This window comes from Danio rerio, chromosome 21, assembly GCF_049306965.1.
Source record: "Danio rerio strain Tuebingen ecotype United States chromosome 21, GRCz12tu, whole genome shotgun sequence".
Taxonomy (NCBI): Eukaryota; Metazoa; Chordata; class Actinopteri; order Cypriniformes; family Danionidae; genus Danio; species Danio rerio.
In genome coordinates this window covers 37,260,192-37,283,652 of record NC_133196.1, presented here as the reverse complement: position 1 = coordinate 37,283,652, position 23,461 = coordinate 37,260,192, and the positions used below count along the sequence as shown (strand labels likewise).

General features: G+C 38.6%; 1 protein-coding gene and 1 long non-coding RNA gene across 5 annotated transcripts in view; one reads left to right on the top strand and one right to left on the bottom strand.

Annotated features, from left to right (window-relative positions):
• clint1b (clathrin interactor 1b) overlaps positions 1-23,461 on the bottom strand; it is a 542,948-nt gene that overhangs the window by 292,870 nt on the left and 226,617 nt on the right. The gene's annotated exons all lie outside the window — the stretch shown is intronic.
• Positions 966-14,000, top strand: LOC101884235 (uncharacterized). 4 transcript variants are annotated; one of them, XR_012396819.1, is made up of 9 exons: positions 966-3,769; positions 4,119-4,178; positions 4,991-5,167; positions 5,612-5,667; positions 12,935-13,037; positions 13,127-13,231; positions 13,309-13,365; positions 13,462-13,615; positions 13,712-14,000. It is a non-coding gene; the product is annotated as an uncharacterized lncRNA (long non-coding RNA). The 4 variants fall into 4 exon arrangements; XR_001797111.4 differs by having other exon boundaries at positions 1,136-3,769; positions 12,853-13,037; positions 13,712-13,983; XR_012396820.1 differs by having other exon boundaries at positions 1,384-3,769; positions 12,853-13,037; positions 13,306-13,365; positions 13,712-13,983.

Genomic DNA, 23,461 nt, shown 5'->3' with positions numbered 1-23,461 from the left:
ATTTTTTTTCTTTATTGGCATTGATTGTTTTGAAATTCAGTCCCACTTTATATTGTGGAATTAACTAATATGTACTTACATAGGAAGTAATAGTTTGTTACAATGTACTTATTGTGTAAATACATGTATTTATTGTGTACTTATGCTTGATTAAATACATGTATGTAAATACATCTGTAATTAACTTTTGTAATTACATTTGTAAATACACTGTTGACCATCCCTTACACCTTAACCTACCCTTAAACCAACCCATACCACCAAACCTGTCCATAACCCAACCTCTACCCCACCTCAAAACCACCACAAGTGTTCACAAATACATTATAAACACAGTAAGTACATTGTATTTATTTTTCTGATGTAAGTACAGTATAGTAGTTAAGGACACTTAATATAAAGTGGGACCTGAAATTCAAATGGCACAAGAAAATAAATGAATTATTATATTATGTAACATAACTGGTAACATATATTGTAACACATATGCTGGAGGTAAACATTCCATGAAAACGGTCTGGAATCAATTTTCAGGACAATTCAGATCACTTGGAGCCCAAAAGTCTGGCCTGGACTATTCCTGCTGACAAGTAACGAGTTTGGGACATTTCACAAAACTGTCCTAAACCACTCTCTGCCGACTTCAATAGAACATGGCAGATAAGATAAGAGAGGAAAAACATATCTTTAGTCAGCCTTCTGCTCACAAACAAAAGACATTCCTCAACATTAAACAAAGACATTTATAACCCAAATCTCTTGTTTAATTACACTTGACTTTTGTAATGTGTACAATTCCTCATATAGACTATACACATTTGTACTTTCAGGCCTTTTAAAAGCATCAATGATGTTCAATGATGTAAGAATGTGGGGATTATGTTGATGTACAATTATGTTGATGTACTTGTGGAGTGTTTGGTGTCGTTAGAATGCCCTTGGCATTTTACAACACATGATGCATAGAGCATGATAATAAACAGTACGGCCTGCATTCTTTAATGCCCTGAAATAAAGATTATCCTCAGGCTGCAGGCGGACACTCAAATTTGCATATGAGCAGCCTCGAGACAAAGGAAGGTTTCGCGCTCAAACTTTGCCCTGAAATCATTGGTTAAGAAAGCTGAATGGGTTGTCACGTGACCCGCAGGTATAACCATTCTGCCCCCCAACATCTGCAGAGAAGTCCGGACAAAGAACTCCCCAAAGGTGGCCTCTTTGAGGGACAAGCAGCTCTTCTATGCTGCATGGACTTTACAGCCACGTTTTCTTATTTTTCAGCAAAGTAAACTCAGTTTAAAGTTTGCGATCGCGTTTTTTACGAACTGTATTGCAAACTCAACGCATCAATGCATGCGTTTGTTCGCTACCTGTCTGACTAGTCAATAAATCCCATTATAATCAAATGAATTGCATTGTTTGCCTCACAGAAAAGTCACTGAAACACAGATTACCCTGCCTAGCTGTTATAAGTTGATTAAAACTTATGAATGATTAATCTGCTTCACAAGAAGTAGCAATAATTGCCTTTTCTAAATGAATAGATCATTAACGTGTCTGCTCGGAAGAGCTCTGGTTATGTTTGTTTGGTCAAATTAACAGTAAATTAATCCAGAATGTTATTGATTAATAGTAATTCGTCATTGTTGATAATTAATATTCATAATCTGAAAGTCTGTTCGGTCGCGAGGCAGAATCATATACAATTACATGTTTGTTTGACCAAATTAACTGAAGCTCAGTCCCTCAGTTCCCTCAGTGCTTGTAAGACAGTTTGGAAACCCCAAATCCTGTCCGTTTAAAAGGCCTTCTTATAGCTAGAAAAATTCTAGACTATTTGCTCCTGTGGTTTCAAACAGTTAGTTTAACTGCCTAACGTTTAACCTCTTTGCTTCGCCGCCATGCGAAATTAATTTTAGAACTGCTGGACGGTTCTAAATTAATGTATTTGGGAGTTGCAAGCTTGCCTATTAACCGCTTTCTGACGAAAATAATTCTCAGAATCATTAGCGTGTTTTTAAATGGTACCAAAAATCTGATATGGATGTGAGTTTCCCATATTTCAGTTATTTTCGTCCGGACCAAATCTGTGTACAAATGTGCACTGCCTCGAGAGACGTCTCACGTTTTATGTTTGTTTGTCTAAATGTAGAGGTCAGATGTCACAAATCAGTTTTAATGCAACATGATATAAGAAATGACAGTTTATGCGAATCTTAGTGGTTCGCTCTTTGCTCTTTGTGAATAAAGCCGCTCCTTGAGCGCTCATTGGCTCCTCGTCCATGTGACTTGTGCGCACGCACGCATGCGTGAATGACATAGCCACCACCCCAAAGCATCTGACCCGCCTTTAGGAGGCTTACGTCACAGGCCAAACAACTTGCTAGCTTCTAATAACTAGCCTTAAGTAAACTAACCTTTCGCGTCTTAATATTACCAAACTGTTAGCACAAGGCTAACCGGATGTGAAGCGCAACTCGTAACAACTTGCTAGCGGCTAACGCCCGTTAAAGCTTAAGCAAACTAACCCTTCACGTCTTGTAACATTAACAAACTTTAGCACAAGGCTAACCGGATATGAAGTGCAACTTGAAGTGCAAGTTAAAGTTCTAAACTTGGGTCATATTTAATTTAAATTTTGTTGGTTTTTCTATTTGGGGAATAGCCTTTAATCTTTCTATTATCATTAATAGCATTATTTTCTTCCCTTTTGATTTTTATTCCATCTTTTCCTCTTGCCTTATTTATTCCCTCACCGGTTAGGTTATAGGGAAAGTATTACTTTACATTAGGGCTCAAGTATTAGGCTGAAGCTAAATTCAGAGATATTGATTTATAGATCCCACATCTAATTACAACATTTTGGGCTAACCCATTAATGTTTGTAGATGCCCCTGAATACTAGGCACTCTTTCTACTTTTCTAAGCCGTCCTGTACTGCTTTATACCTATAGGGGATTATTATGATTATTCTTTTAAATTCTTTTATGCCGATTTCATTTTTTTAATAAATTTTTAATTTTCTTCATTTTCTATTTTCACCTGGGGATACTCATCCCGAGGTCCTCAGATTATGCGGAGTCACTGATTGGATCCAAGACCAGCGACGAAATGATCCCAAGGTTTCCATATCCGGGACCAGGCCATATCCTGAGCTGCTGCTGCGCTGATGGTCATGGGAAGTGGAGAACATGAGTCTGATTCCAGCGACGCTCCAGGGACAGACGAGTCTTCGCTGAGGCCATCTTCCAGCCCACCGCGGTGACTGAAGCTCTGCACAAGACTTTTGGCCAGCGGAGAAATTAAAATGGTCGTGCCGAACTGAGTCTGATTCTCTCAAGGTTTTTTTTCTTCACTCCCATCTGGTGAAGTTTTTTTTCCCTCTCCGCTGTCACCACTGGCTCGCATGGTTCAGGATTGGTAGAGCTACGCATCGATGAATTTGCTCTTCAGTGTTTGAACTCTCAGTAATGATTAAATCACACTGAACTGAGCTAAACTGAACTGAACTGAACTTAAACACTAAAAACTGAACTACACTGTTCCAGTTACTATGACCATTTATGTCTGAGGCGTCATAGGGAGATGCTGGAGGCTCGTATAATTACCAATAGATGTCAAGGCGATTTTTAAAACCTGATTTACGCCTATTATCGCAGTTTTCTTATTTAAAAAATATGTAATTTTTATTTTGTTCATGAAAAGCATCCGTAAACTGGGTCGAAACTACTGTATGAATAAACTTCGGTCCATGTGACATCCCTTCACGGTGAGTTTAACGCCACTCCGCTATTGGTCAAACTGCATCAGCGGTGAGGTCAACTGTCAACATTAAATAGTATGTTAATGCTGCATATTGTATTTTATTGGAGATTAGTTGGTGTTTATAAATATGTTATCATTTACTTTATATTTAATGAGGGAAATAATATTCGGTTTCCCAGTTTAGGGTAATTATGCCTAATCAAAAACTTTGATTCATTATTATTATTTATTGTTTACTTTAAAAAATATTACATTTCAAGTACTAAGTTTAAAAATGTTTTTGGCTGATCTTTCTCATTTGAAATTTTTCATTGAAGTTGGGGTCATTGTATATGGCGATCTATTTTTTACAGTCTATGCTCGCGATCCCAAGGTTCGTTGCGATCCCAAGGTTCACTGCGGTTTTCCACAAGGTAAGTAAAAAGTAAACAAATAAAGACGATTTGTTGATAAAGCATGTACTGTAAACTAGCGACGTTATCTAATTACATCAAGTTAATTTATTAAAAAAATATTTTTCTCACATATAACGTTGGTCATGTAAAGCTCAGAACAATAAATACATTTTACGATAAGGAACAGTGTTACCAGATTGTTGTTTTCCACAATAAAATTCGTGCTAAATCTATATATAATATGCAATATGCAACTCTAATAATACAAATAATACAAATAACCTGCTGAAAAACAGCATTCATGCTGAGTCAGGCCTGATTATCTTTTGATCTTTTCCTGTTTAAAAATGTATTCATAATTGTTTCAATATTAAAGCAAATCAAGTGTTTCCAAAGGTTTAAAGGGTACATTGTAAAACTAATTATGTTCCATGCCTTAAAAGGAAAAAAGGCAGAAATTTTGCCCGTCTGAGCACATTTTATTCATTGTACAACACAACACTAAACCAAAAAACAGCTTAATCTACCCCACACACACACACACACACACACACACACACACACACACACACACACACACACACACACATATATATATATATATATATGTGTGTGTGTGTGTAAATTATAAGGTGCTCACTGTTCAGATATGAATATTTTTTCTTTGCTCTTTTCAGGTTCTTTAGTTTACTTTAAAAATCCAATTTTGATTTCTAATAAGCAAAAAGTAAAGTCACTTTACCCATGTCTATATGTTAAATTGCACTTGTCTCTCTCTCTATCTCAGTTAACACATTTGTATTTGTTTGATTAATTCTTGTGTCTTTCAGTCTGTTTCTGCCTATCACCATGAGTGATTCAGAACTCCAAGAGCAACTTAAGGACCTTGATACTCAGATTGATCATCAGGATCTCAATTATAAGCTCAAGTCTTGATGACAACTTGGTGATCTGCAGGAAGCACCGCCATGTAAGGAAGGCCAAGACCACTCTGGAATCAGTCAAGGGTTAGTGAAGTTTTTCATTCCATGTATATTAAATATCCACATTGTTTAGGCATATATGATTGTATGAGATGAAATCCATTTATTCTTTCACTACTATTGTAATAACAGAAAGAGACGCATTCGTTTTACTATTACTATTGTTAATGAAAAACATTATAAACTACAGCATAAGCTAGCTCACAAAATATTGTGACCTAACTGTTTAAAACTATTTGTTCTGGGTGTTAATAGTGGCCAACTATTTTTTTTTTTTCAGAAAGTATTTTGTTTTGTCTGATTGTATGACACCTTATAGGCCATCAACTGTCCACATTGGGGTTTAGGAAATTAGAACTGCTTATGCTGCTTGTCTACTAGTCTTAGTCTTATGCTGCTTGTCTACTAGTCTTAGGATAACTTGGAATTGTTATAAATGTAAATTTTTGTTGTTTTTATCTGGTACAGCTCAAAGGAACTCGAATTTTCCCAACTGTGAGAGGGCCTTGCTCCAGTGACTGTTGGTGTGTACTTTAATGTTTACATTAGTCCCTGTATCTGTAGACCTAGGTGACAGCGGGCTAGAGTAAAATTTTGGTTTTATTAGAACTAAAGCATACTGATGGCTTTTTTTTTATCTCAGATTTGGTCATGCAAGTATAAATATATCCTAAAATATTTTTATATTCTTTCCATTGGTGGAAAAGATGTTGGTATAATTATTTTTAATGGACTGCCAAGTTCTCAGCAGACATTTTTCTGAGATATTCTTGAGTGGGAGTCTGTGCAATACAAGGTGGATAGTATTTGCAAGGAAGAGCCCTTCATCTGTCCTGCTTCCACACCAGATATACTTCCAATTTAAGTAGATGTGAACCATAAGCATAACCATTTCAAGAATGCACAAGGTACTTTAAACTTTATGTGTTAAAACTAAACCCAGCCGGCATTTCAACGGTGATTCAATGTTGAATCAACGTCAGGTCTATGGTTGGATCAACGTTGAATTACCTCTCGATTTTGCAAATTGGATCAACGTTTATATAGTGACGTTGTTTCACCGTCGGACCACCACCGGTGATTCACCGTTGAAATCACAACGTTGTTTCACTCTTACCTTCTTCATGGGTGAATTGTGGTCGTTTTGTAGACGTTAAATGAAGGTTGAATTACCTTTCGATTTTGCAAATTGGATCAACGTTGATACCGTGACGTTGTTTCACCGTCATACATTTCAATGTAAGTTAAATAGAAATTACATATAACACAAAGTCCATAAATATAGCAATCAAATTTTTACTAATAAAAATACATGACAAAAATACACAACTTAGCCTGTGTATCAATTTATTTAATACACATCTTATTATTTCATTTATTATTAATATACAGCAACATACTGCATACATCGTTCATTAAAACTATGCAGGTTACTATACATGCTGTACACTCAAATACAGAAAAAGGCATACAATTAAATAGTCACTTTTTAATTAGGTTTCATGAGTTAAAGTTAGTTTATGTTTACTAACATGAACAAAGAACAAATACTTGTACAGCATTTATTAATCATTTAATTAATTGAAATATGTCCCAATGCTATTAAAATTAAAATGTATGCTTGTTAACATTAATGCACTGAGCTGACATGAACTGTACTTTCTTTATATGAAAGATGCTTTATTGTTATTTGTTCATGTTAGTAAATACATTAACACTTACTAATACAACCTTATTGTAGTGTTACCATCTTCAGAAATACAGGTAATAACTAAATTAAACTAAGTAACTAAACTACGCTTCAACCATCACAGTCTCCAAAATACAATTCTGTTTACAAAGTTTACAAAGTACCCATTTTTAAAGTGGCTGCAGTAAAAAAAAAAACATCACTCACAACTAAGAATCACAAGTAAAATACATTACATCTGTTTGAGGTTTTATAGGTTGAGAGAAACGCTTGAGGTAAAAGCTGGCACTGGGGACAAAGAATTAAGTGTAAAACACTAAAACATCTATATCAGTCTAGCAGTTAAATACATATTTATAACTCTCAAACACCAGGTGAGTATTCTACAAAATCAATAATGAGGTTTGCCATTCCAATTCATTGTGAATGAATGGCTTCACTTTAACAATAGTGAAAACTCCTGCTATAATCTATAAACCTGACATTGCTCCTTCACTTTGCAGGTCTGCATGCTAAATATTTTTATATATATTTATATATATATATATATTTTTTGCATACAGTACATCTATTGTGTTTAGCATTACTGCAGCAAAACCGAGCACCTGTGACAGTGGAACATGTAGAGAAATATTTCAGTAAATCATCAAGAAAATGTGTTGAATATATGATTTGATTCTCTCTCACAAACACAACAGTAATAGCAGTTTGTTATTCCGTTATTATTAGTATCATAAAAATTGCATGTTCACATGGGTCTTATAATGATGGCTCAAATTTGTGAATGTAAGACTATTCACCTAGTAGATAAATTTCACTATTACATGTCACATTAAGTGTTCATATAGGTTCTGTTATTAATTACTTGTGTCATCCTAGAGACCTGTTAATCTTCAGAACACAAACTAAAATATTTTAGATTAAATGCTCCTCATCCTCTACAGACAGCAATGGTCCAAAGATGGTCATTGTCCAGATAAGGCACAAAACACATTGTCAAAACGTTCCATGTGATTTCAGTGATTTCAACTGTGAACATACCAAGCTGCAACAACACTTTAGTGAGGCAAAACAAAATAGTAAATACAAATGTGTTTGCGTATATCTCTCCCGCATCAGATCAGCGTGTGCGTTTACTACAAGCAGTAGCACACACCATGACCTGTTGTGGCAAAGGCAAACAAGTTATTTTTACAGTACTTACTGTGATTTAACCTTTATGACAAATTTACTGGACCTGTTACACAAATATCGCTATCATTTATGAATACAAATTTCACTGTAATGGGTGCTGTTGTTTTGCTCCAGTAATACCTTCAGAGAACACCGTACTAAACAGACATCCATACAAAAGCAGAGAGTTTGGTCTTGTGTAGCAGAACTGCAATAGATGTCTGTCTGTCCAGGCTGACATTTGTTTAGGCCATCGGTTTGTCCTTGAAGCCCTCAACTGGAGCTTCCAGAAAACCTGCAATAAATGAAATACTAGGTTACAAATAAGTTGGTATCTGCTATTATACAAAGTGAAATTCAAATATTTATTTTTTTATTAAATCCAAATTTGTCCTATAATATCGTCACACTCAATAATTTTGACTCATCCATCTGAATATTCCTAACTAAGAGAAGTGAAGTATTAGGTGTAATATCATCAGGAAGCCCTTCGCCACCACCGGTACCAGCATTTTCCAGAATTCAAATTTCAGATTCTCGAAAAAAAAAAAAAAAACATTTTTTTTTTTTAACAAAGGCTGCAGAAAAGAATCATGAAACATTCAACACATCTAATAATTACAAGTTGAAAACCATTACATGTACATGATGAAAAACTCTAGAAGGAGCAGCATTTCTGCAAAAGTCTGCGTGTAGGACAGAGAATTTAAGGGATAGTTCAAAATTTGTATTCTGTCGTCATTTACTGACCACGTTGAACACAAAAAAAGATATTTTGAAGAAAGCTGGAAATCTATAAGCATTGACTTCTATAGTATTTTTTTCAACTATGGAGGTCAATGTTTACAGGTTTTTCGTTTTTTTTTTTTCAGAAAAGCCTCTTTTGTGTTCAACAGAATAAACTCATAATGGTTTTAAACCACTTGGAGAGTAAAATGTGAGTAAATTTCATTCTTGGGAGAACTATCCCTTTCAGTTGGAAAACACCAATATTCTTAAGTAGACCCTTTTCGCAAGACAGGTTATGCATTTCATTTGTCATCTTAATCCTCAAGTTTTTAATATTCAGATTTATTTAAATAGCATGTTTATTTATTTGTTTTAATGACATTTAATAACAACTTCTCAATGACATCACATGTACTGGACCTGCTACACATGTATCACTATTTTTATGAATACAAATTTTACTGTAACGGGTGCTGTTGTTTTGCTCCAGTAATACCTTTAGAGAACACAGTAGTAGTCAGACATCCATACAAAAGCCTTGGCGTGGAGTAGCAGAACTGCAGTCTGTCCAGGCTGACACAGGTTTAGGCCATCTGCGTGTTCTTGATGCCCTCAACTGGACCTTCCAGAAAACCCAGATAGTTAAAACCCATTACACCTCTTATCTGCTACTATCCAAAGTGTAATTTAAGCATTAATTTCTCACTAAATACATATTTGTTCCCCAATACTGTCACATAGTATAACATCACAACATGACATTACAATAATAATATCAATATAACAATATAATATCACAACATAGCCTAACAATCAATAAACAAACAGATTAGAAAGAGAATATCACCAACCAAAGCACCAAGAAGATTTAACAGATGGACAAAGCCTTTTCCATTCAATGCTATGCAAGTTAGTGCGTCTCTGGAGTAAGTTACATCTCTAAAACCAAAAACAACAACAGTGAAACGACAGCAGGGGGGTATTCCAGAAAGCTGGGTTAACTTACCATCTGCTAAACCCTGAACTCTCGGTTGATTTACCCAAAACCTGCTTACCGCGAGTATGTTGGTTCCAAAACAGGTGGTAAGAGTTAGTTAAATTAACCTCCTGAAGATAACCGCGGGTTAATGCGCGTGCATTATTGTTAGTTGATTAAATTACACATGCCACCCTCCATTTTATTCATTGTAATCAACAATTAAACTTCTCTTTAACATCCTTTTGAGTATGTTGTGTAACCATTCATGCATTTATTTTTCTTGCCATTAATTTCTTAAGGCCATGTGTATTGACTAATAAGGCTTATAGAAATTGTAATCTTTCTGGAGCTAGAACTCTGTCCAAAGTTATTAAACACAGAAACATTCTCCTAAAAGGTAAGATTTAATTACTGGAGCTCTGTATTAACACTCTTGAATATTCTTTCTGTCATGCAGCTAATAGAAAGAGGTCTGTCTATCTGCTGTGGGCCACCAGTTAGAGGAGCTGCTTTGTCCTTTAATAAAGGCTCATCAGTGGTTGAGTTTTTGACTTAAACCACACAATCTGTCACTGTTGTAAGTGATTGTTGTCAGGTAGCTTTAGGTTCTTTTTATGCTTTTTATTTTGCATGCAGACGAAGTTCCTTCTGCTTCAACTAACAAGCAGTGTAAGAATTTGTCTGCACTTTTCAATATTTAAATATTACTCTTGGATCACAAAATCTTTATATATATATATATATATATATATATATATATATATATATATATATATATATATATATATATATATATATATATATATATATATATTTAAATTCTAAAGTAGCTGTATAAGGTCCATCTTCAAATATAAATAAAGTCACATGAGCATCACCTTAAGGTGAGAAATGTATATGAAAAAAATATGTTACACGTTGAAAGGTGCGTGTATAAAGCAGTGTAAAAAAATCATTCAATTTATTTCAGGAAATTAAGAAATTAACAGACCAAAATATTTGATTAAACATAGTTTTTTGACAAATTACATTACTCAGCACTCTTCCATCTCTTTTGTCAACTTGGGTCACTGAGATTTCCTCTGGGTCAGGCTGCAGGTAGGGTGTCATTGTATAAGGCAGAAAAGGGTATCTTTTGTCCTCCAGCAACATTTGCTTTATGTTTTTTTATTTTTTTTTTACTATATTTGTATTATACACTTGAATCATTACATCCTGAAAATCAGCCATTTAGCCTCAACATATAGTGATGAGGTGGGGTCATCACATATGAGCTGGTAAGTGGAAGCAGTAACGAGTTTAATAGTTGAAACACCAAAAGATTGAGGACAGAAAATTAAGTTGTACCGAACGACGTCCTACATCTTAAATTATAGATATATTTTCCTACTAGATTTGAACTCGCCCCGCTGTGAGCTCCGTTGATCATTAACAATGCACTGTCCACTACACTATTGTCGTGCTCTAAATCAACTGTGTAATGATACGCAGTGATTTATGACCAAGTAACTGTACAAAAGTGTAAAAAAACAGTTCAGTGCCAGCCGACAGGCATACTGTACAGGTGATCATGCTGCCACATTGTACAGTTGCCTAAAATGCCCTGACGCCAATACAGAGCTGCACTGAATCTTTTTTATGGTAAGAAAACACAGTCACATTTGATTTCAAAAAGGTTTGTTAAATACATTAACATTATAAATTTGGTTATAAAAAAACTATGCACTTATAACCCTCTCACAACGAAAAAACTTGTATCTGTGCGTCCACATCCATAAATATTCTCATCAAAAGAGCACGCAATGCTCAGTAAACTCTCTGAAAAAGACAAACTTTGGAACATAGCAACTTACTCTCTGAAGATAACCTGCTCTGGAGCAGGTTATCTTCAGAGAGTAAGTTGCTATGGCTACTTAACATACCCAGAAGTTACCTCCGATTTTGGAACCAAAGCTGAGGTTATCCACCTACTTACCCGGGTATGTCACATAACCTGCTTTCTGGAACAGCCCCCAGTTCACTTTGTAATAATAACACTAATTATACAGCGTATATAAAAAAGATATTGTTTTATAACGTTGCTCAGTAACTTTAAACTGCGTTTGGAGTTTATCGCTTTGAATTTGCCATAAAAACGCTCATTTAGACTAACGTTAAACATGTGACATTACCCCGAGGTTAGCTGCTGCGTCACCGGAGCGCAAACAAGACTAAAAACCAAACTGGAAAGTTTTAAATGCTTCAAAATTCGAAACACTACACCTCAAAAGTCACGTTTAAGATAAACTGTGTGTAAAACAAAATCGGGGGGTAAATAAAACTTTAAAGCATCAAAAAACACGCTTACCATCTGAATTCTGCTGCACTGCAGGTCAGGTGTTCATAATTAAGTGAAGCACTGCGCGTGGCCGCGTGCGCCGAGTCCTCCGATGATACCATGGTAACGAAACATGTTGAATATTGGGTGAAGCCATGACGTTAGTTCAACATACAGATCATGATAAAAAAATGTCAACGTTGATTTGTACAAGGATTTCTGTAACTTTTTTCAATCATTTATCATTCAACATTGTTTCAACATTAAAGCAACAACTGACATATTTTCAACCACATTTTAACGTTGAAGCCTTGTCATATGCGGGCTGTTTTTCAACCGTTTAACATTAAACGTTCTATCAACATTATTTCAACGTTCAAAACACATCTGACCCTTATTTCAACCATATTTCAACGTTGAAGGTCGGTCGTGTGCCGGCTGGGAATTAACAAGAAAACAGCTCTTTGATGTTCACCTAGTAAAATTAGATTACAAGATATAAACTGTTATGCACTTGTTCTATACTGATTCATTCCTTTTTCAAACACTGGCATTTTTGAAGGTGTATTTACAGCTAAGGATTAAGGATTGACAGGATGATTCGTGTACTACATTAACTAATGACACTACCTCCAAAGAGTTGCAAAAAGCTGTCCAAAGTTTCAGCACCATCTTTAACCCCATGATTTTAGTGTGTTTCATGCCTAAGCACATGAGTTTAAATCTAAGATAGATGAGCTATATGATTATCTTAAACTGATCTACAGGTAAATGCCAAAACTTATTGGTTTACTTATTTGTTTGTTTGTTTTTTTAACCAGGTGAAATGGAGTGAGGCATACAAGGATATGTGTGGTTTTACTCTTGGGAAAGAGGTTGAACAGTGCAATATTTCTTCTATAGGATTGCAGTGACCAGACATGCTACTGTAACTATCATGGTCATGTGCTGGAATTAGCAGATGTTCAACAATTTGGCCATCTTGCTGACCTGTTGATATCAGAAGGTAACAATATCCAGTAGTATTTTTTTTTTTAGTTGTTCTGCAACCTATTTGATTAGTATTATTATTTTTTTGATTGCTTATCACTGTAGACCACAACAGCTCTGCAAAGCAAGTTGCATAACAGAATCCATGGAACTGGCAGTGACCGGAAACCAGTTGGAAGACTTTGGTCTGTGATGTAGAGGAGTGGTCAGGTGAGGAAATTATTATTAATATTACATGTAGTCATGAAAAATTGTAAGTGTTACTATTATTGTCATTTTTTCAGTAGCAGAAGCAAAGAAAACAAAAAACAGAAGTGATGTGGATGTCTTTGTCATATGGCATGGTATGTACACTAGACTTCTGTCAGTCTTGATTCTTTAAAAATTGACGTATAATCCCTTAAATACAACTTTCTTTTTATGAATATGTTTCGATCCAGCAACAAAGAGGAGGGTGTTCAACATCATCCTGCTTGTAAGGATTCTTCAGGAGAATCAGAGGATTATTGTGGCAGAGATGGCCAACCACTATAAATACCTTTCAACTCATCCTGGTTCCTTCAAAGAACTTTCCTGCTTGTTTGCTACTGAAAAGTATGTATTTGTATTATTTGGCACAAACTTAAGCATAAGCTTACCCAGTCCAAAGGATGTTAATATATTTTAATGTTGTTGTGTTCTTCTTTTAAGATTCGACATGTGGCCTAAACGAAGAGGGGTTGAAAGGTTTCTTGATCATCCTTCTCAGAAAGCAACAAAATAACTGCAAAATAAACAACAATACAAGAGTGCAAGCTAGAGATCTGCAAGGTATCTGCACGTTTTGGCTGGAGCAGAGAACATACATTTTTTTTAAATAAAGCTCCAGCTGATGAGTATGACATTGACTGTGGATTTTCTTTTACTGTAATCCAGAAGAGGATGACCTTAACCCTGAATCTAAAGCATGTAATAAAATCTGTAAAAAAAATTCTACAACTAAATTGTTGTCTCTTTTTTTTAATACATAGATATGTACAGTATGTATGCATGCCTCTAAAATCAATCAGTGTTGTAAATTAAGAGCATTATTGTATGCCTAACTGCTTACAACATATAACGATTTGAGGAACTCTATATTAAAATAAAATTATTAAATTAAATGACATTAAGAGCTTGTAAAATATCAATTTTATGATACATTTTTATGATAAATTAAATTTTTGCATATACTTGGCCAAAAAATGTATATTATTATGGTCAACTGCTCAGATACCTCCAGTCAATATGTGGCTGAGTCAGGCAACCAGACTTCTACCACTGGAAAAATTGACCTATGATTTACATCAAAGATCTGATGGATTCATTAGGTCCTCATGGATTTTATATCTGCTAAGAATTACTTTGAGTCGTGAGGCAAGAAGTTTCCTGAATCAACAGCCCCGTGCCATCAAAGCAGATTACGAGCCGATGCAAAAGCTCTTACTAGAGTGTTTTAACTGACCCCGTGTCGGAGTAAAGACTGATTGTTGCCATGGGTCTCAGAACAGCCACGAGACCTCACAGGCATACTGCAGTCGACTACACCAGCCCTACTGCGAGAAAGGAAATGAGCCACGGACGGAGGAGGATTTCACCTTACAGATCCTCTCTCTCCCAAAAACATGCTTCTGTGGTGAGTCCGCAATCGGGCAATGCCCTGCCCCCACACCCTGACCACCCAACAGAGTTTGGCTCATAAAATCTGTTTAAAACAAAGACTGCTTTAAAAGACTGTCAAACACTTACAAGCTACCCTGTCTCAGAATCTCATCCGGAGTTGACTTTAAAAGGCACGCTACTGTTTCCCAGCCGCAAGACTTTCAACAGTGAGTTAAAGCCTCAAGCAGGTCGCACACCAGAAGCGCCGCTCGGCGGCGCGCCGCGCAGCGCCACGCAGCGCCATGTATTTTAGAATTCTAAACATAGGTTTCTATCAGGATACACACACCGGCGCCGCAAGTCGGCGGCTGTCGGCGGCGCCCGGCGACGGCTCAGGACGCAGTTCATTTTTCAGCCGCGCCACAGAGCGCCATCTGATTAGTTTCATGTTAAATATCATTCGAATGTGCGCGTCTGGTGTGTGATACCTTAAACTGTCATGTACGCGCCGTGTCGCGGCGCCGAGCGGCGCTTCTGGTGTGCGACCTGCTTCACTCTGCCAGCAGAGGACAGCACCGCCAGGAAGGCGCATGTCCCAACACTAGACAGGATGCTCAGAGACACACTGGGACAAGCCATTCTCCACAAGCAGCCCAAAAAGAGCCTAACAGCAACCAAGGAACGCCAACCTGCAGTAGCTAGGAGCTCAAGCAACCAGCATCCAGCACGTTACATGCCAAAGAAAGCCAAATGTGAAAACCTGACACCAAACGACAGCACAGTGGCGTCATGAGCAGCAGAACTGCTGAAAAACTTGAAGGGGACCCTACAAGAAGTCAAGCCAGACTATGACTAGAGGGGGTCCAAAACCATTTACCCCCCCTGAACACCTGCCTTCTGCTCCATCCCTGCAGAGTACTGCGAGTACAACACAAGCTAAAGACTGTGTATCTAACTACAGCATTACGCTTCCCCCAAGCAGCAGCCAGTGCCACCATGCATGCAACCTCAGGTACCAGAAAACACTGTTCTGGTTGTCTGTTTACCTCCTGAGCCACAGCCACACCTGCGTACAAACAACTGCTCAGGCCCCTGCACTTCAACTCTTGGGGAACCTGACCGAGATGGCGTGGCGACGACGTGCTACTTGGCTGTAACCGTGGAGATGAAAGAAAGACGAGAAACGCTGGTCAGCACGGGAGCAGACCTCACATTAAAGTCATCTTCCCTGTTTGAGTAACTCAAAGCAAGAGCTCAGAGACTAAACCGAACACTTAAATGCCAACAAGACAGGCTGTTGGTGCAAATCATACAGCCAAACTGAGGTTAAACTTACATATATCGCTCCAATTCAAGTAACTATTGTACCCATGACTGCAGTGAACCCTGTGTACCCGTCGCCAATGGGCACATACCTGCTGCTGATTGGTAAAGATCCGCTGGATATGTTTGAACCTTTTTTGAACTTTAAACCTCTCAAAATCTGGGCCCAAGTGCGAGAACTTTTTCTCACAGCCGTCAGGTCAACCCCAACAGACTTTCAGGTCACCTAGGTCGCGGGAAACTGCTGGAACCCGCGAGAACCCAAACTCAGCAACAGAGATGGGGGCAAGGTCGCTACTCTGCAGCCTTCAACCTGCTAGCAACCCCAACGCTTGCTGCCCCAGGCCTCAAAGGGCTCAATGGTGAATATCTGGACTGTGAAAGACACTGTACTTGCCTTATGGGCAGATAACCCAACAACCATCAGTCTCGCACTGTGCGACACTCCGCCTGAACACACCCCAGACCTGTGTTCAACTACCAAGCATACATGCTACTATCCAAATGCTGAACTCTCACACATGACAACTGCCAACAGCATTTACGCACTGAACTTGAACCGGAACAGTGGATGGTTGACCCATCCCTTCCTAACTCTCACGGCCCCGCCGCACGGTGTTCACATTGGAGCGAATAGCCTGATACATCTTCAGACATATATATAGGCACCCACACTTTTCACAGCCAACATCTATGGCTGTCACCCTCAAGAAGCCCCACTCAGGCTAGACCATGCCAGAGGTCTGCTCCTTCATCAGCAAACAAGACTCTGTGGTGCCAGCCTATACAAACAGGTGCTCTATATGGCTCTCCATATGAAAGGCGGAACTCTAAACCAAACAGGGGGTTGTTCTTCCAACCATCAACAGAAGGCATAAAACTGGGCCTCAACCTGGAAGCCATACCCTAAATTGAACTGCCCTCATGAACAGTATATGTCCTGTGTAATAGCTGCATGGCAACTGACATAAAAATCCCCAAAGACTACCTACTGGGACGATTGGTCAGCTACGAATTCCATGACTTTGAACTCTTGGGCCAATTATTGGCCTCACCCTACATGCAATGACACCAGAGGCGAGCTTAGAAAACACAGACTATACTGTTTCATTCAAGCTCGTCACACTCACGTCTGTCTTACCAATAAACAAAGAACAGGTATGCAGAAGTGAGCCAACCGAGGACTAACTCCTTGCTACTGTTTTCCAGCCACTTGTCACCCCATCACTAACATGGATGAAGACATGGCACTTTCCTCAACAAAACGGACATGCTGAGGCCACGCAGGATGATGTCAAGCGACAAACGTCAGCACATCCTGTATGACTACAAAGGTGCCCTCATTAAAGACTCTTTAGACTGCAAGTCCCACTGACCTTCACATGGAAATATCCAACTCCATGGTGGAAAAAGGACATCTGTCAATGCAACAACATCTACTCGGCACCCATCTGGCCCGTCCTCAAGCCAAACGTCAAAGGGTGCCTGACTATAGAAAGCTAAATCAGCAAATGCCAATGTCACGAGGGCCAATAACACCACTGGAACAGGAAGTGCCCAGAATTCAAGGACCAACCATCTTCTCAACGCTTGATGTGGTCCCCGCCTTTTGGACAATACCTGTACATCCAAATGACCAGCATAAGCTAGCTTTCACCTTGAACGACAGACACTAAACGATCATGAGGTGCCCTGTCGGCTAGGCCAACTCACCAGCCGAAAGCAACACCCCACTGAACAAAGTATATCCCGATGCTATTGTTAGAGGCAACCTCATCTACGTTGATGACATCCTCATGAAAGTAACATCGTGTCTGGCCACTCAAAGGAGACAGACCATGTCCTAAAACAGTTGACTGTGGCTAGCGCAAAGACTACCGCCTAGCAAGGTCTCCGAACTGAGCAGCTCCCTAAGTGGGTGCAACTACTTAAGACATGTCATTAAGAACTTTTCAAAGACTTCTAGACCCGTGACCACCCTGTTCAAAAAGGGCTGTCCTTCAGTCTGATGGAAGGTCAACAGCTGGCCACGACTGACTTAAGACAACGTCTGGGCATATGCAAGTAAAACACTCCTTGCGCCAGAAGGCAAATACTAAGACTGTGTAACAACATCGCTCTGCACAGTGGGTGCCATTTCAACAGCTAGTCTCCAACTTCTTTGAAGCACAAAAGCCATCATAGACACCTGCCACCAACTTGTCATGTTACTGAACAGTCAGCACATCCGGGATGGCATAAAGACTAACGCCAGTACAACCATGTGACCGATGGCCCCACAGGGCCACTGCATTGAAACGCATTACATCTTAAGCCACAAATCCACGCTGGGCAACGGCCTAGCTGTTTACCAAGACTGTACAACTGACAGACCATCTGTGATGCCGTAGTGGATGAACCCCAGCCACCTCTGCCAACCTGGCATTCAAGTGCTCCAAGTACTGGGATGAGAATGCGTGCCAAGGTATACCCACTGCCCGTGTCGATGGATGCTCCCACAACCATCGCAGTATGCAGAAATGGCAGTCATCATTGTAACCCTTCAAAGCACAGCAGCCCATGACATCAGAGTGCACTTAGCTGCACAGACTCCAACTTGCTAGACTCTGTTTCACGTTCTACCCCCAGGGTGGAAACAAAGGGCTTCAGAACTGCCAACCACAAGGTTGTGAAACAGCAATACTTTTTCCTTTTCCCAAGTAGGCGACCACAACACCGACAACCATATCATGGTCGTCTACTGAAAAAAGATGAGAACATTTCAAACTTTTAGGCACTGACAAGGACCTGAATGACCAGACAGATGCCCTTACCAAGAAGGCGCATCACACGGTGGACCATGGTCACCACCCAACCAAAACCCCGAGATCTGGCACATCCAATCTCACAAGCCCGACAAAAGTCGACAAACGACATTGCGAACACGTAGGCGTCTGACTCCTCTTGTCAGACCAGTTTTATTTTTACTTTTACTTTGTCTCTTGTTTTGTTTGTTTTTTTTTTTTTACCACCACTCACCCCACCTACCACCCAATCCTTCTGTCTGACCTCAGCTTCATCGCAGATGTCACTCCACACCTCCTACATCTTAAAAACAGCGTGTGAATCATTTATGGGTTGTCCCTGAAGACCCCACGATACCACAGTTTGTACTCTCTCAAAGCCAGAGGGGGGTAATGCTAATGTACTTACCCAGCACACAGCAAAACATGCCCAGGGCGCTGATTCACCGAGCACCACAGCAACACAGAGGAACCATCCTCTCATGATTAGACACCCAGATGGATCGGGCGGAACACTTCCATGGGCTCACAAGGAGCAACAATATATATATTTTTTTGTATGTGTGTGTTTCATGTGTGTTTTTCTCTCCTTCACTTTCCTTCCATCTTGAATTCATATGCCAGTCCACCAAGTGGGTAGATTGTCTCTCAGCACCGATGACACAGCCCAGACCTTGGCATACCTTCTTATGATGCAAACAACTCGGACCAAGGCACCCCCCTGCACCACCAACAAGATACAGGAATCAGTGAACAAGTGCACCGCCGCACTCCCAGAAGCCTCTTAGCGGAAAGCTGGGAGAGGAAAGGAACGCCAAGGAGCTAAGCCCACGCTGATTGAAATGAAACTCTGTCCAGCTGACTCAGAAATGGACATCGAGGGACATTCACCTCCAGCCCAACCAACAAGTTAAGTTAAATCCCAACCAACCGGGTTTTCTCCGAACCACGTTGAATAGGAAGAGGGGGACTCTAACATAAGTGGTAACATAAGCTGCTTTTCCACTATCGTGCCAAACCGTTCTAAGAACACTTCGGTACGGTTACGGTTGTTTCTCCACTGAGCCAGGAACGGCGCGGCACGATTACAAACCGTTCTCGGCCCGGAATTCTCGGCATGGTTAGACAACCGTGCTGAACTGTGCTGACAGATTCTGTGTGTTGACGTCGCGACGTGGTTGCTAAGCTACCACAGCTGGCTCAGCAGAAGCGCGCTAGTCATCAGACATCCTCAATAAACTACAGTAGATTTAATATAAAATAATGATCCAAGTCTAAACGATACAGTTTAAAAAGGGTTTTAAAACCATAGAGCAGTCTCTGGCAGAGAAGTGAACAACTCATCACATTATTTTATTCATTAAAGTTATTATTTTATTGTCTTGAATACAGACCTACTTCGCCTGCCCGAATGTGAGTTTATTGCACGCAGCGCTGTATTTCACAGCACAAAACTCGCTCTGATCCGGGAGAGACATGCCAGCGACTTGCGCTGCTGACTTTCTTTTCCAGCTGCGCATCGAATAAAGCGAATAAAGTCACGCTTAGCATCGTAGATGTCCAAATTCCACTACAACATCACTATATCCATGAAACACGAACTTGCAGACTCTTTTAACAATGAGGAAATAATTGCACTTTTTAATTCAAAGCCAGGACAGCTTGTTAATACCGGCGAGACCACCTGAAGGACGTCGTGTTGTAATGTCGGCCATCCAAATGACTTTGCTTGACAGCTTTACGGAGCGGCACTGTAACTGTCCAAGGTACTGTTGTATGATTTATATTATAGCATATGCACTAATAAACAAGTCAAAAGAATGAATGAATTAAATAAATATGGATTCTTAAATGTCAGTATTGCTTTTACTCAAAAAATATCAATACGTTTTGACAAATGTTTTATAAAAAAAGAGCAATTTTCATCATTTCAGCTAAAGGCAATTATATGATTCAGTTATACATAAGTTATATGACATTTATGAGGCATGTAACATGTTTCTATGTTTTTGTTTTTTTGTTCTTAGTGATCTTTAATATAGATACGCAAATATTTTCTAAAACGTCTAGCAATAATTCGCCTACAGCTTGTTAGTTAATTATGAACAAAAAATAATAATAATAAAAATAAAATGATCAAAATAAAAAGATAATAGAGCAGCATTTTGCTAAATATAATAGTGCTTTATATGCTTTAAATCCTGCTATATATGTGTTGTTTCATATTTGTTTTTTTTATTTCACTTGCTGCATTCGTTATTTAATGTTTGAATAGTTAAACAAATAACAGCCATTGCTTAATTGGTTTCATTTTACCATCAAAATGTAGTATATTTTATATCATTATCAACTTTTGATATAAAAACGCAGTGTAATTTAATTAATTGTTAAAAATGAAATAATTTATGTGCTGTGTTTTTATTAGTGAAAGTGCCCGCTCACCTTTGACAAGGCCTGTCCAAAATGATATTTCTGCCACTATAATGCAAATGCATTATTATTGTTGTCTTATCATTGTTTATTTTTCTGTTATGTTCAGAGATTTTAACTATTATTTATTTCCCCTCCAATTATTTTCAATCATCACGTTACATTTTGGTAATTTTCCCTCCAAATAAATTTAGCCAGAGCTGCGCAACATATAAATAAATAAGGGTGCACATGTACCGATATTTAGCAACCCTATTTGATAGAGCGGCATAACAGTGTTTAGTCACATGGTTGCTTTTGCTTTTATGAAAAAAAAAAAAAGTTTCGGCTCTTATTTAACTTTAATTGAACAAAGGGAGCCGTTTACATGCGTTACCAAGGCAACTACTGATGCGTTTTGTGTAATGTTTTAAAGAGCTTTGTCGCAGCACGACAGTGGAAAATGAAACCGTATCCGTGCTGTCTGGCCCGGTTTGGCACGGAATGGAACAGTTCTGTTTAAAGAACGCTTCAGCACGATAGTGGAAAAGCGGCTATATATTGTAACATATATGCTAGAGGTAAACATTCCGTTCAACATTCCATGAAAACGGTCTGGGTTCAATTTCCAGGACAATTCAGATCACTTGGAGCCTAAAAGTCTGGCCTAGACTATTCCTGCTGACAAGTAACGAATTTGGGACACTTCATAGAACTGTCCTAAACCACTCTCTGCCGACTTCAAAAGAACATGGCAGATAAGATAAGAGAGGAAAAACCCATCTTTGGTCAGCCTTCTGCTCACAGACAAAAGACATTCCTCAACATTAAACAAAGACATTTAGAACCCAAATCTCTTGTTTAATTACACTTGACTTTTGTAATATGTACAATTCCTCATATAGACTACACAAATTTGTACTTTCAGGCCTTTTAAAAGCATCAATGATGTTCAATGATGTAAGAATGTGGGAATTATGTTGATGTACAATTATGTTGATGTACTTGTGGAGTGTTTGGTGTCGTTAGAATGCCCTTGACATTTTATAACACATGATGCATCGAGCATGATAATAAACAGTATGGCCTGCATTCTTAAATGCCCTGAAATAAAGATCATTCTCAGGCTGCAGGCGGACACTCAAATTTGCATATGAGCAGCCTCGAGACAAAGGAAGGTTTCGCGCTCAAACTTTGCCCTGAAATCATTGGTCAAGAATGCTGAACGGGTTGTCACATGACCCGCAGGTATAACCAGTCTGCCCCCCAACATCTGCAGAGAAGTCCGGACAAAGAACTCCCCAAAGGTGGCCCCTTTGAGGGGCAAGCAGCTCTTCTATGCCGCATGGACTTTCCAGCCACGTTTTCTTATTTTTTGTCAAGAAGGACATCAAAGGAGTTTCATCACGACGGAAGCATAAAGGGAGAGACCCCAGACATTAAAGTCCAGGTATTTTTAGTTATGCAATTAAGCTGTGCCCCTTTTATCAAAAAACGTGTTTTTGTTTTTATAATCTTGGTGATCCTTAATGGTGTGTGTGGAACTGAAATTTTTGTCACTCTTTATCTGAAATCTCTATTTCCTCGCTTTACTATTTCTCTTTGTTGTTACATGTTCTATAGAGCCGTATAGCCTATCTCCACGTGGTTTACCTTTGTTCTATGCTTGATGTATGTTCGTACGTTTGTTCGTTACCTGTCTGACTAGTCAATAAATCCCATTATAATCAAATGATTAGCATTTTTTGCCTCACAGAAAAGTCACTGAAACACAGATTCCCCTGCCTAGCTGTTATAAGTTGATTAAAACTTATGAATGATTAATCTACTTCACAAGAAGTAGCAATAATTCCCTTTTCTAAATGAATAGATCATTACAGTGTCCCCTTGGAAGAGCGGCGGCTCTGTGGTCAAATTAACAGTAAATTAATCCAGAATGTTAATGATAAAAGTTAAATTGGTTATTTTTGATAATTAATATTCATAACCTGAGAGTCCGCTCGGTCGAATCATATACAATCACATGTTTGTTTGACCAAATTGACTGAAGCTTAAGCCGAAATATTAATAATTAAGAATAAACCGTTATTGTTGATTATTAATATTCATAAAATGAGCTAATTTCTGTTACAATTAATTATAAATTGTTGTAGTTACTAATTTAAATTATTAAAATAAAGTTATCAAAGACATATTCATTCATTTTCTTGTCGGCTTAGTCCCTTTATTAATCCAGGGTCGCCACAGCGGAATGAACCGCCAACTTATCCAGCAAGTTTTTGCGCAGCGGATGCCCTTCCAGCCA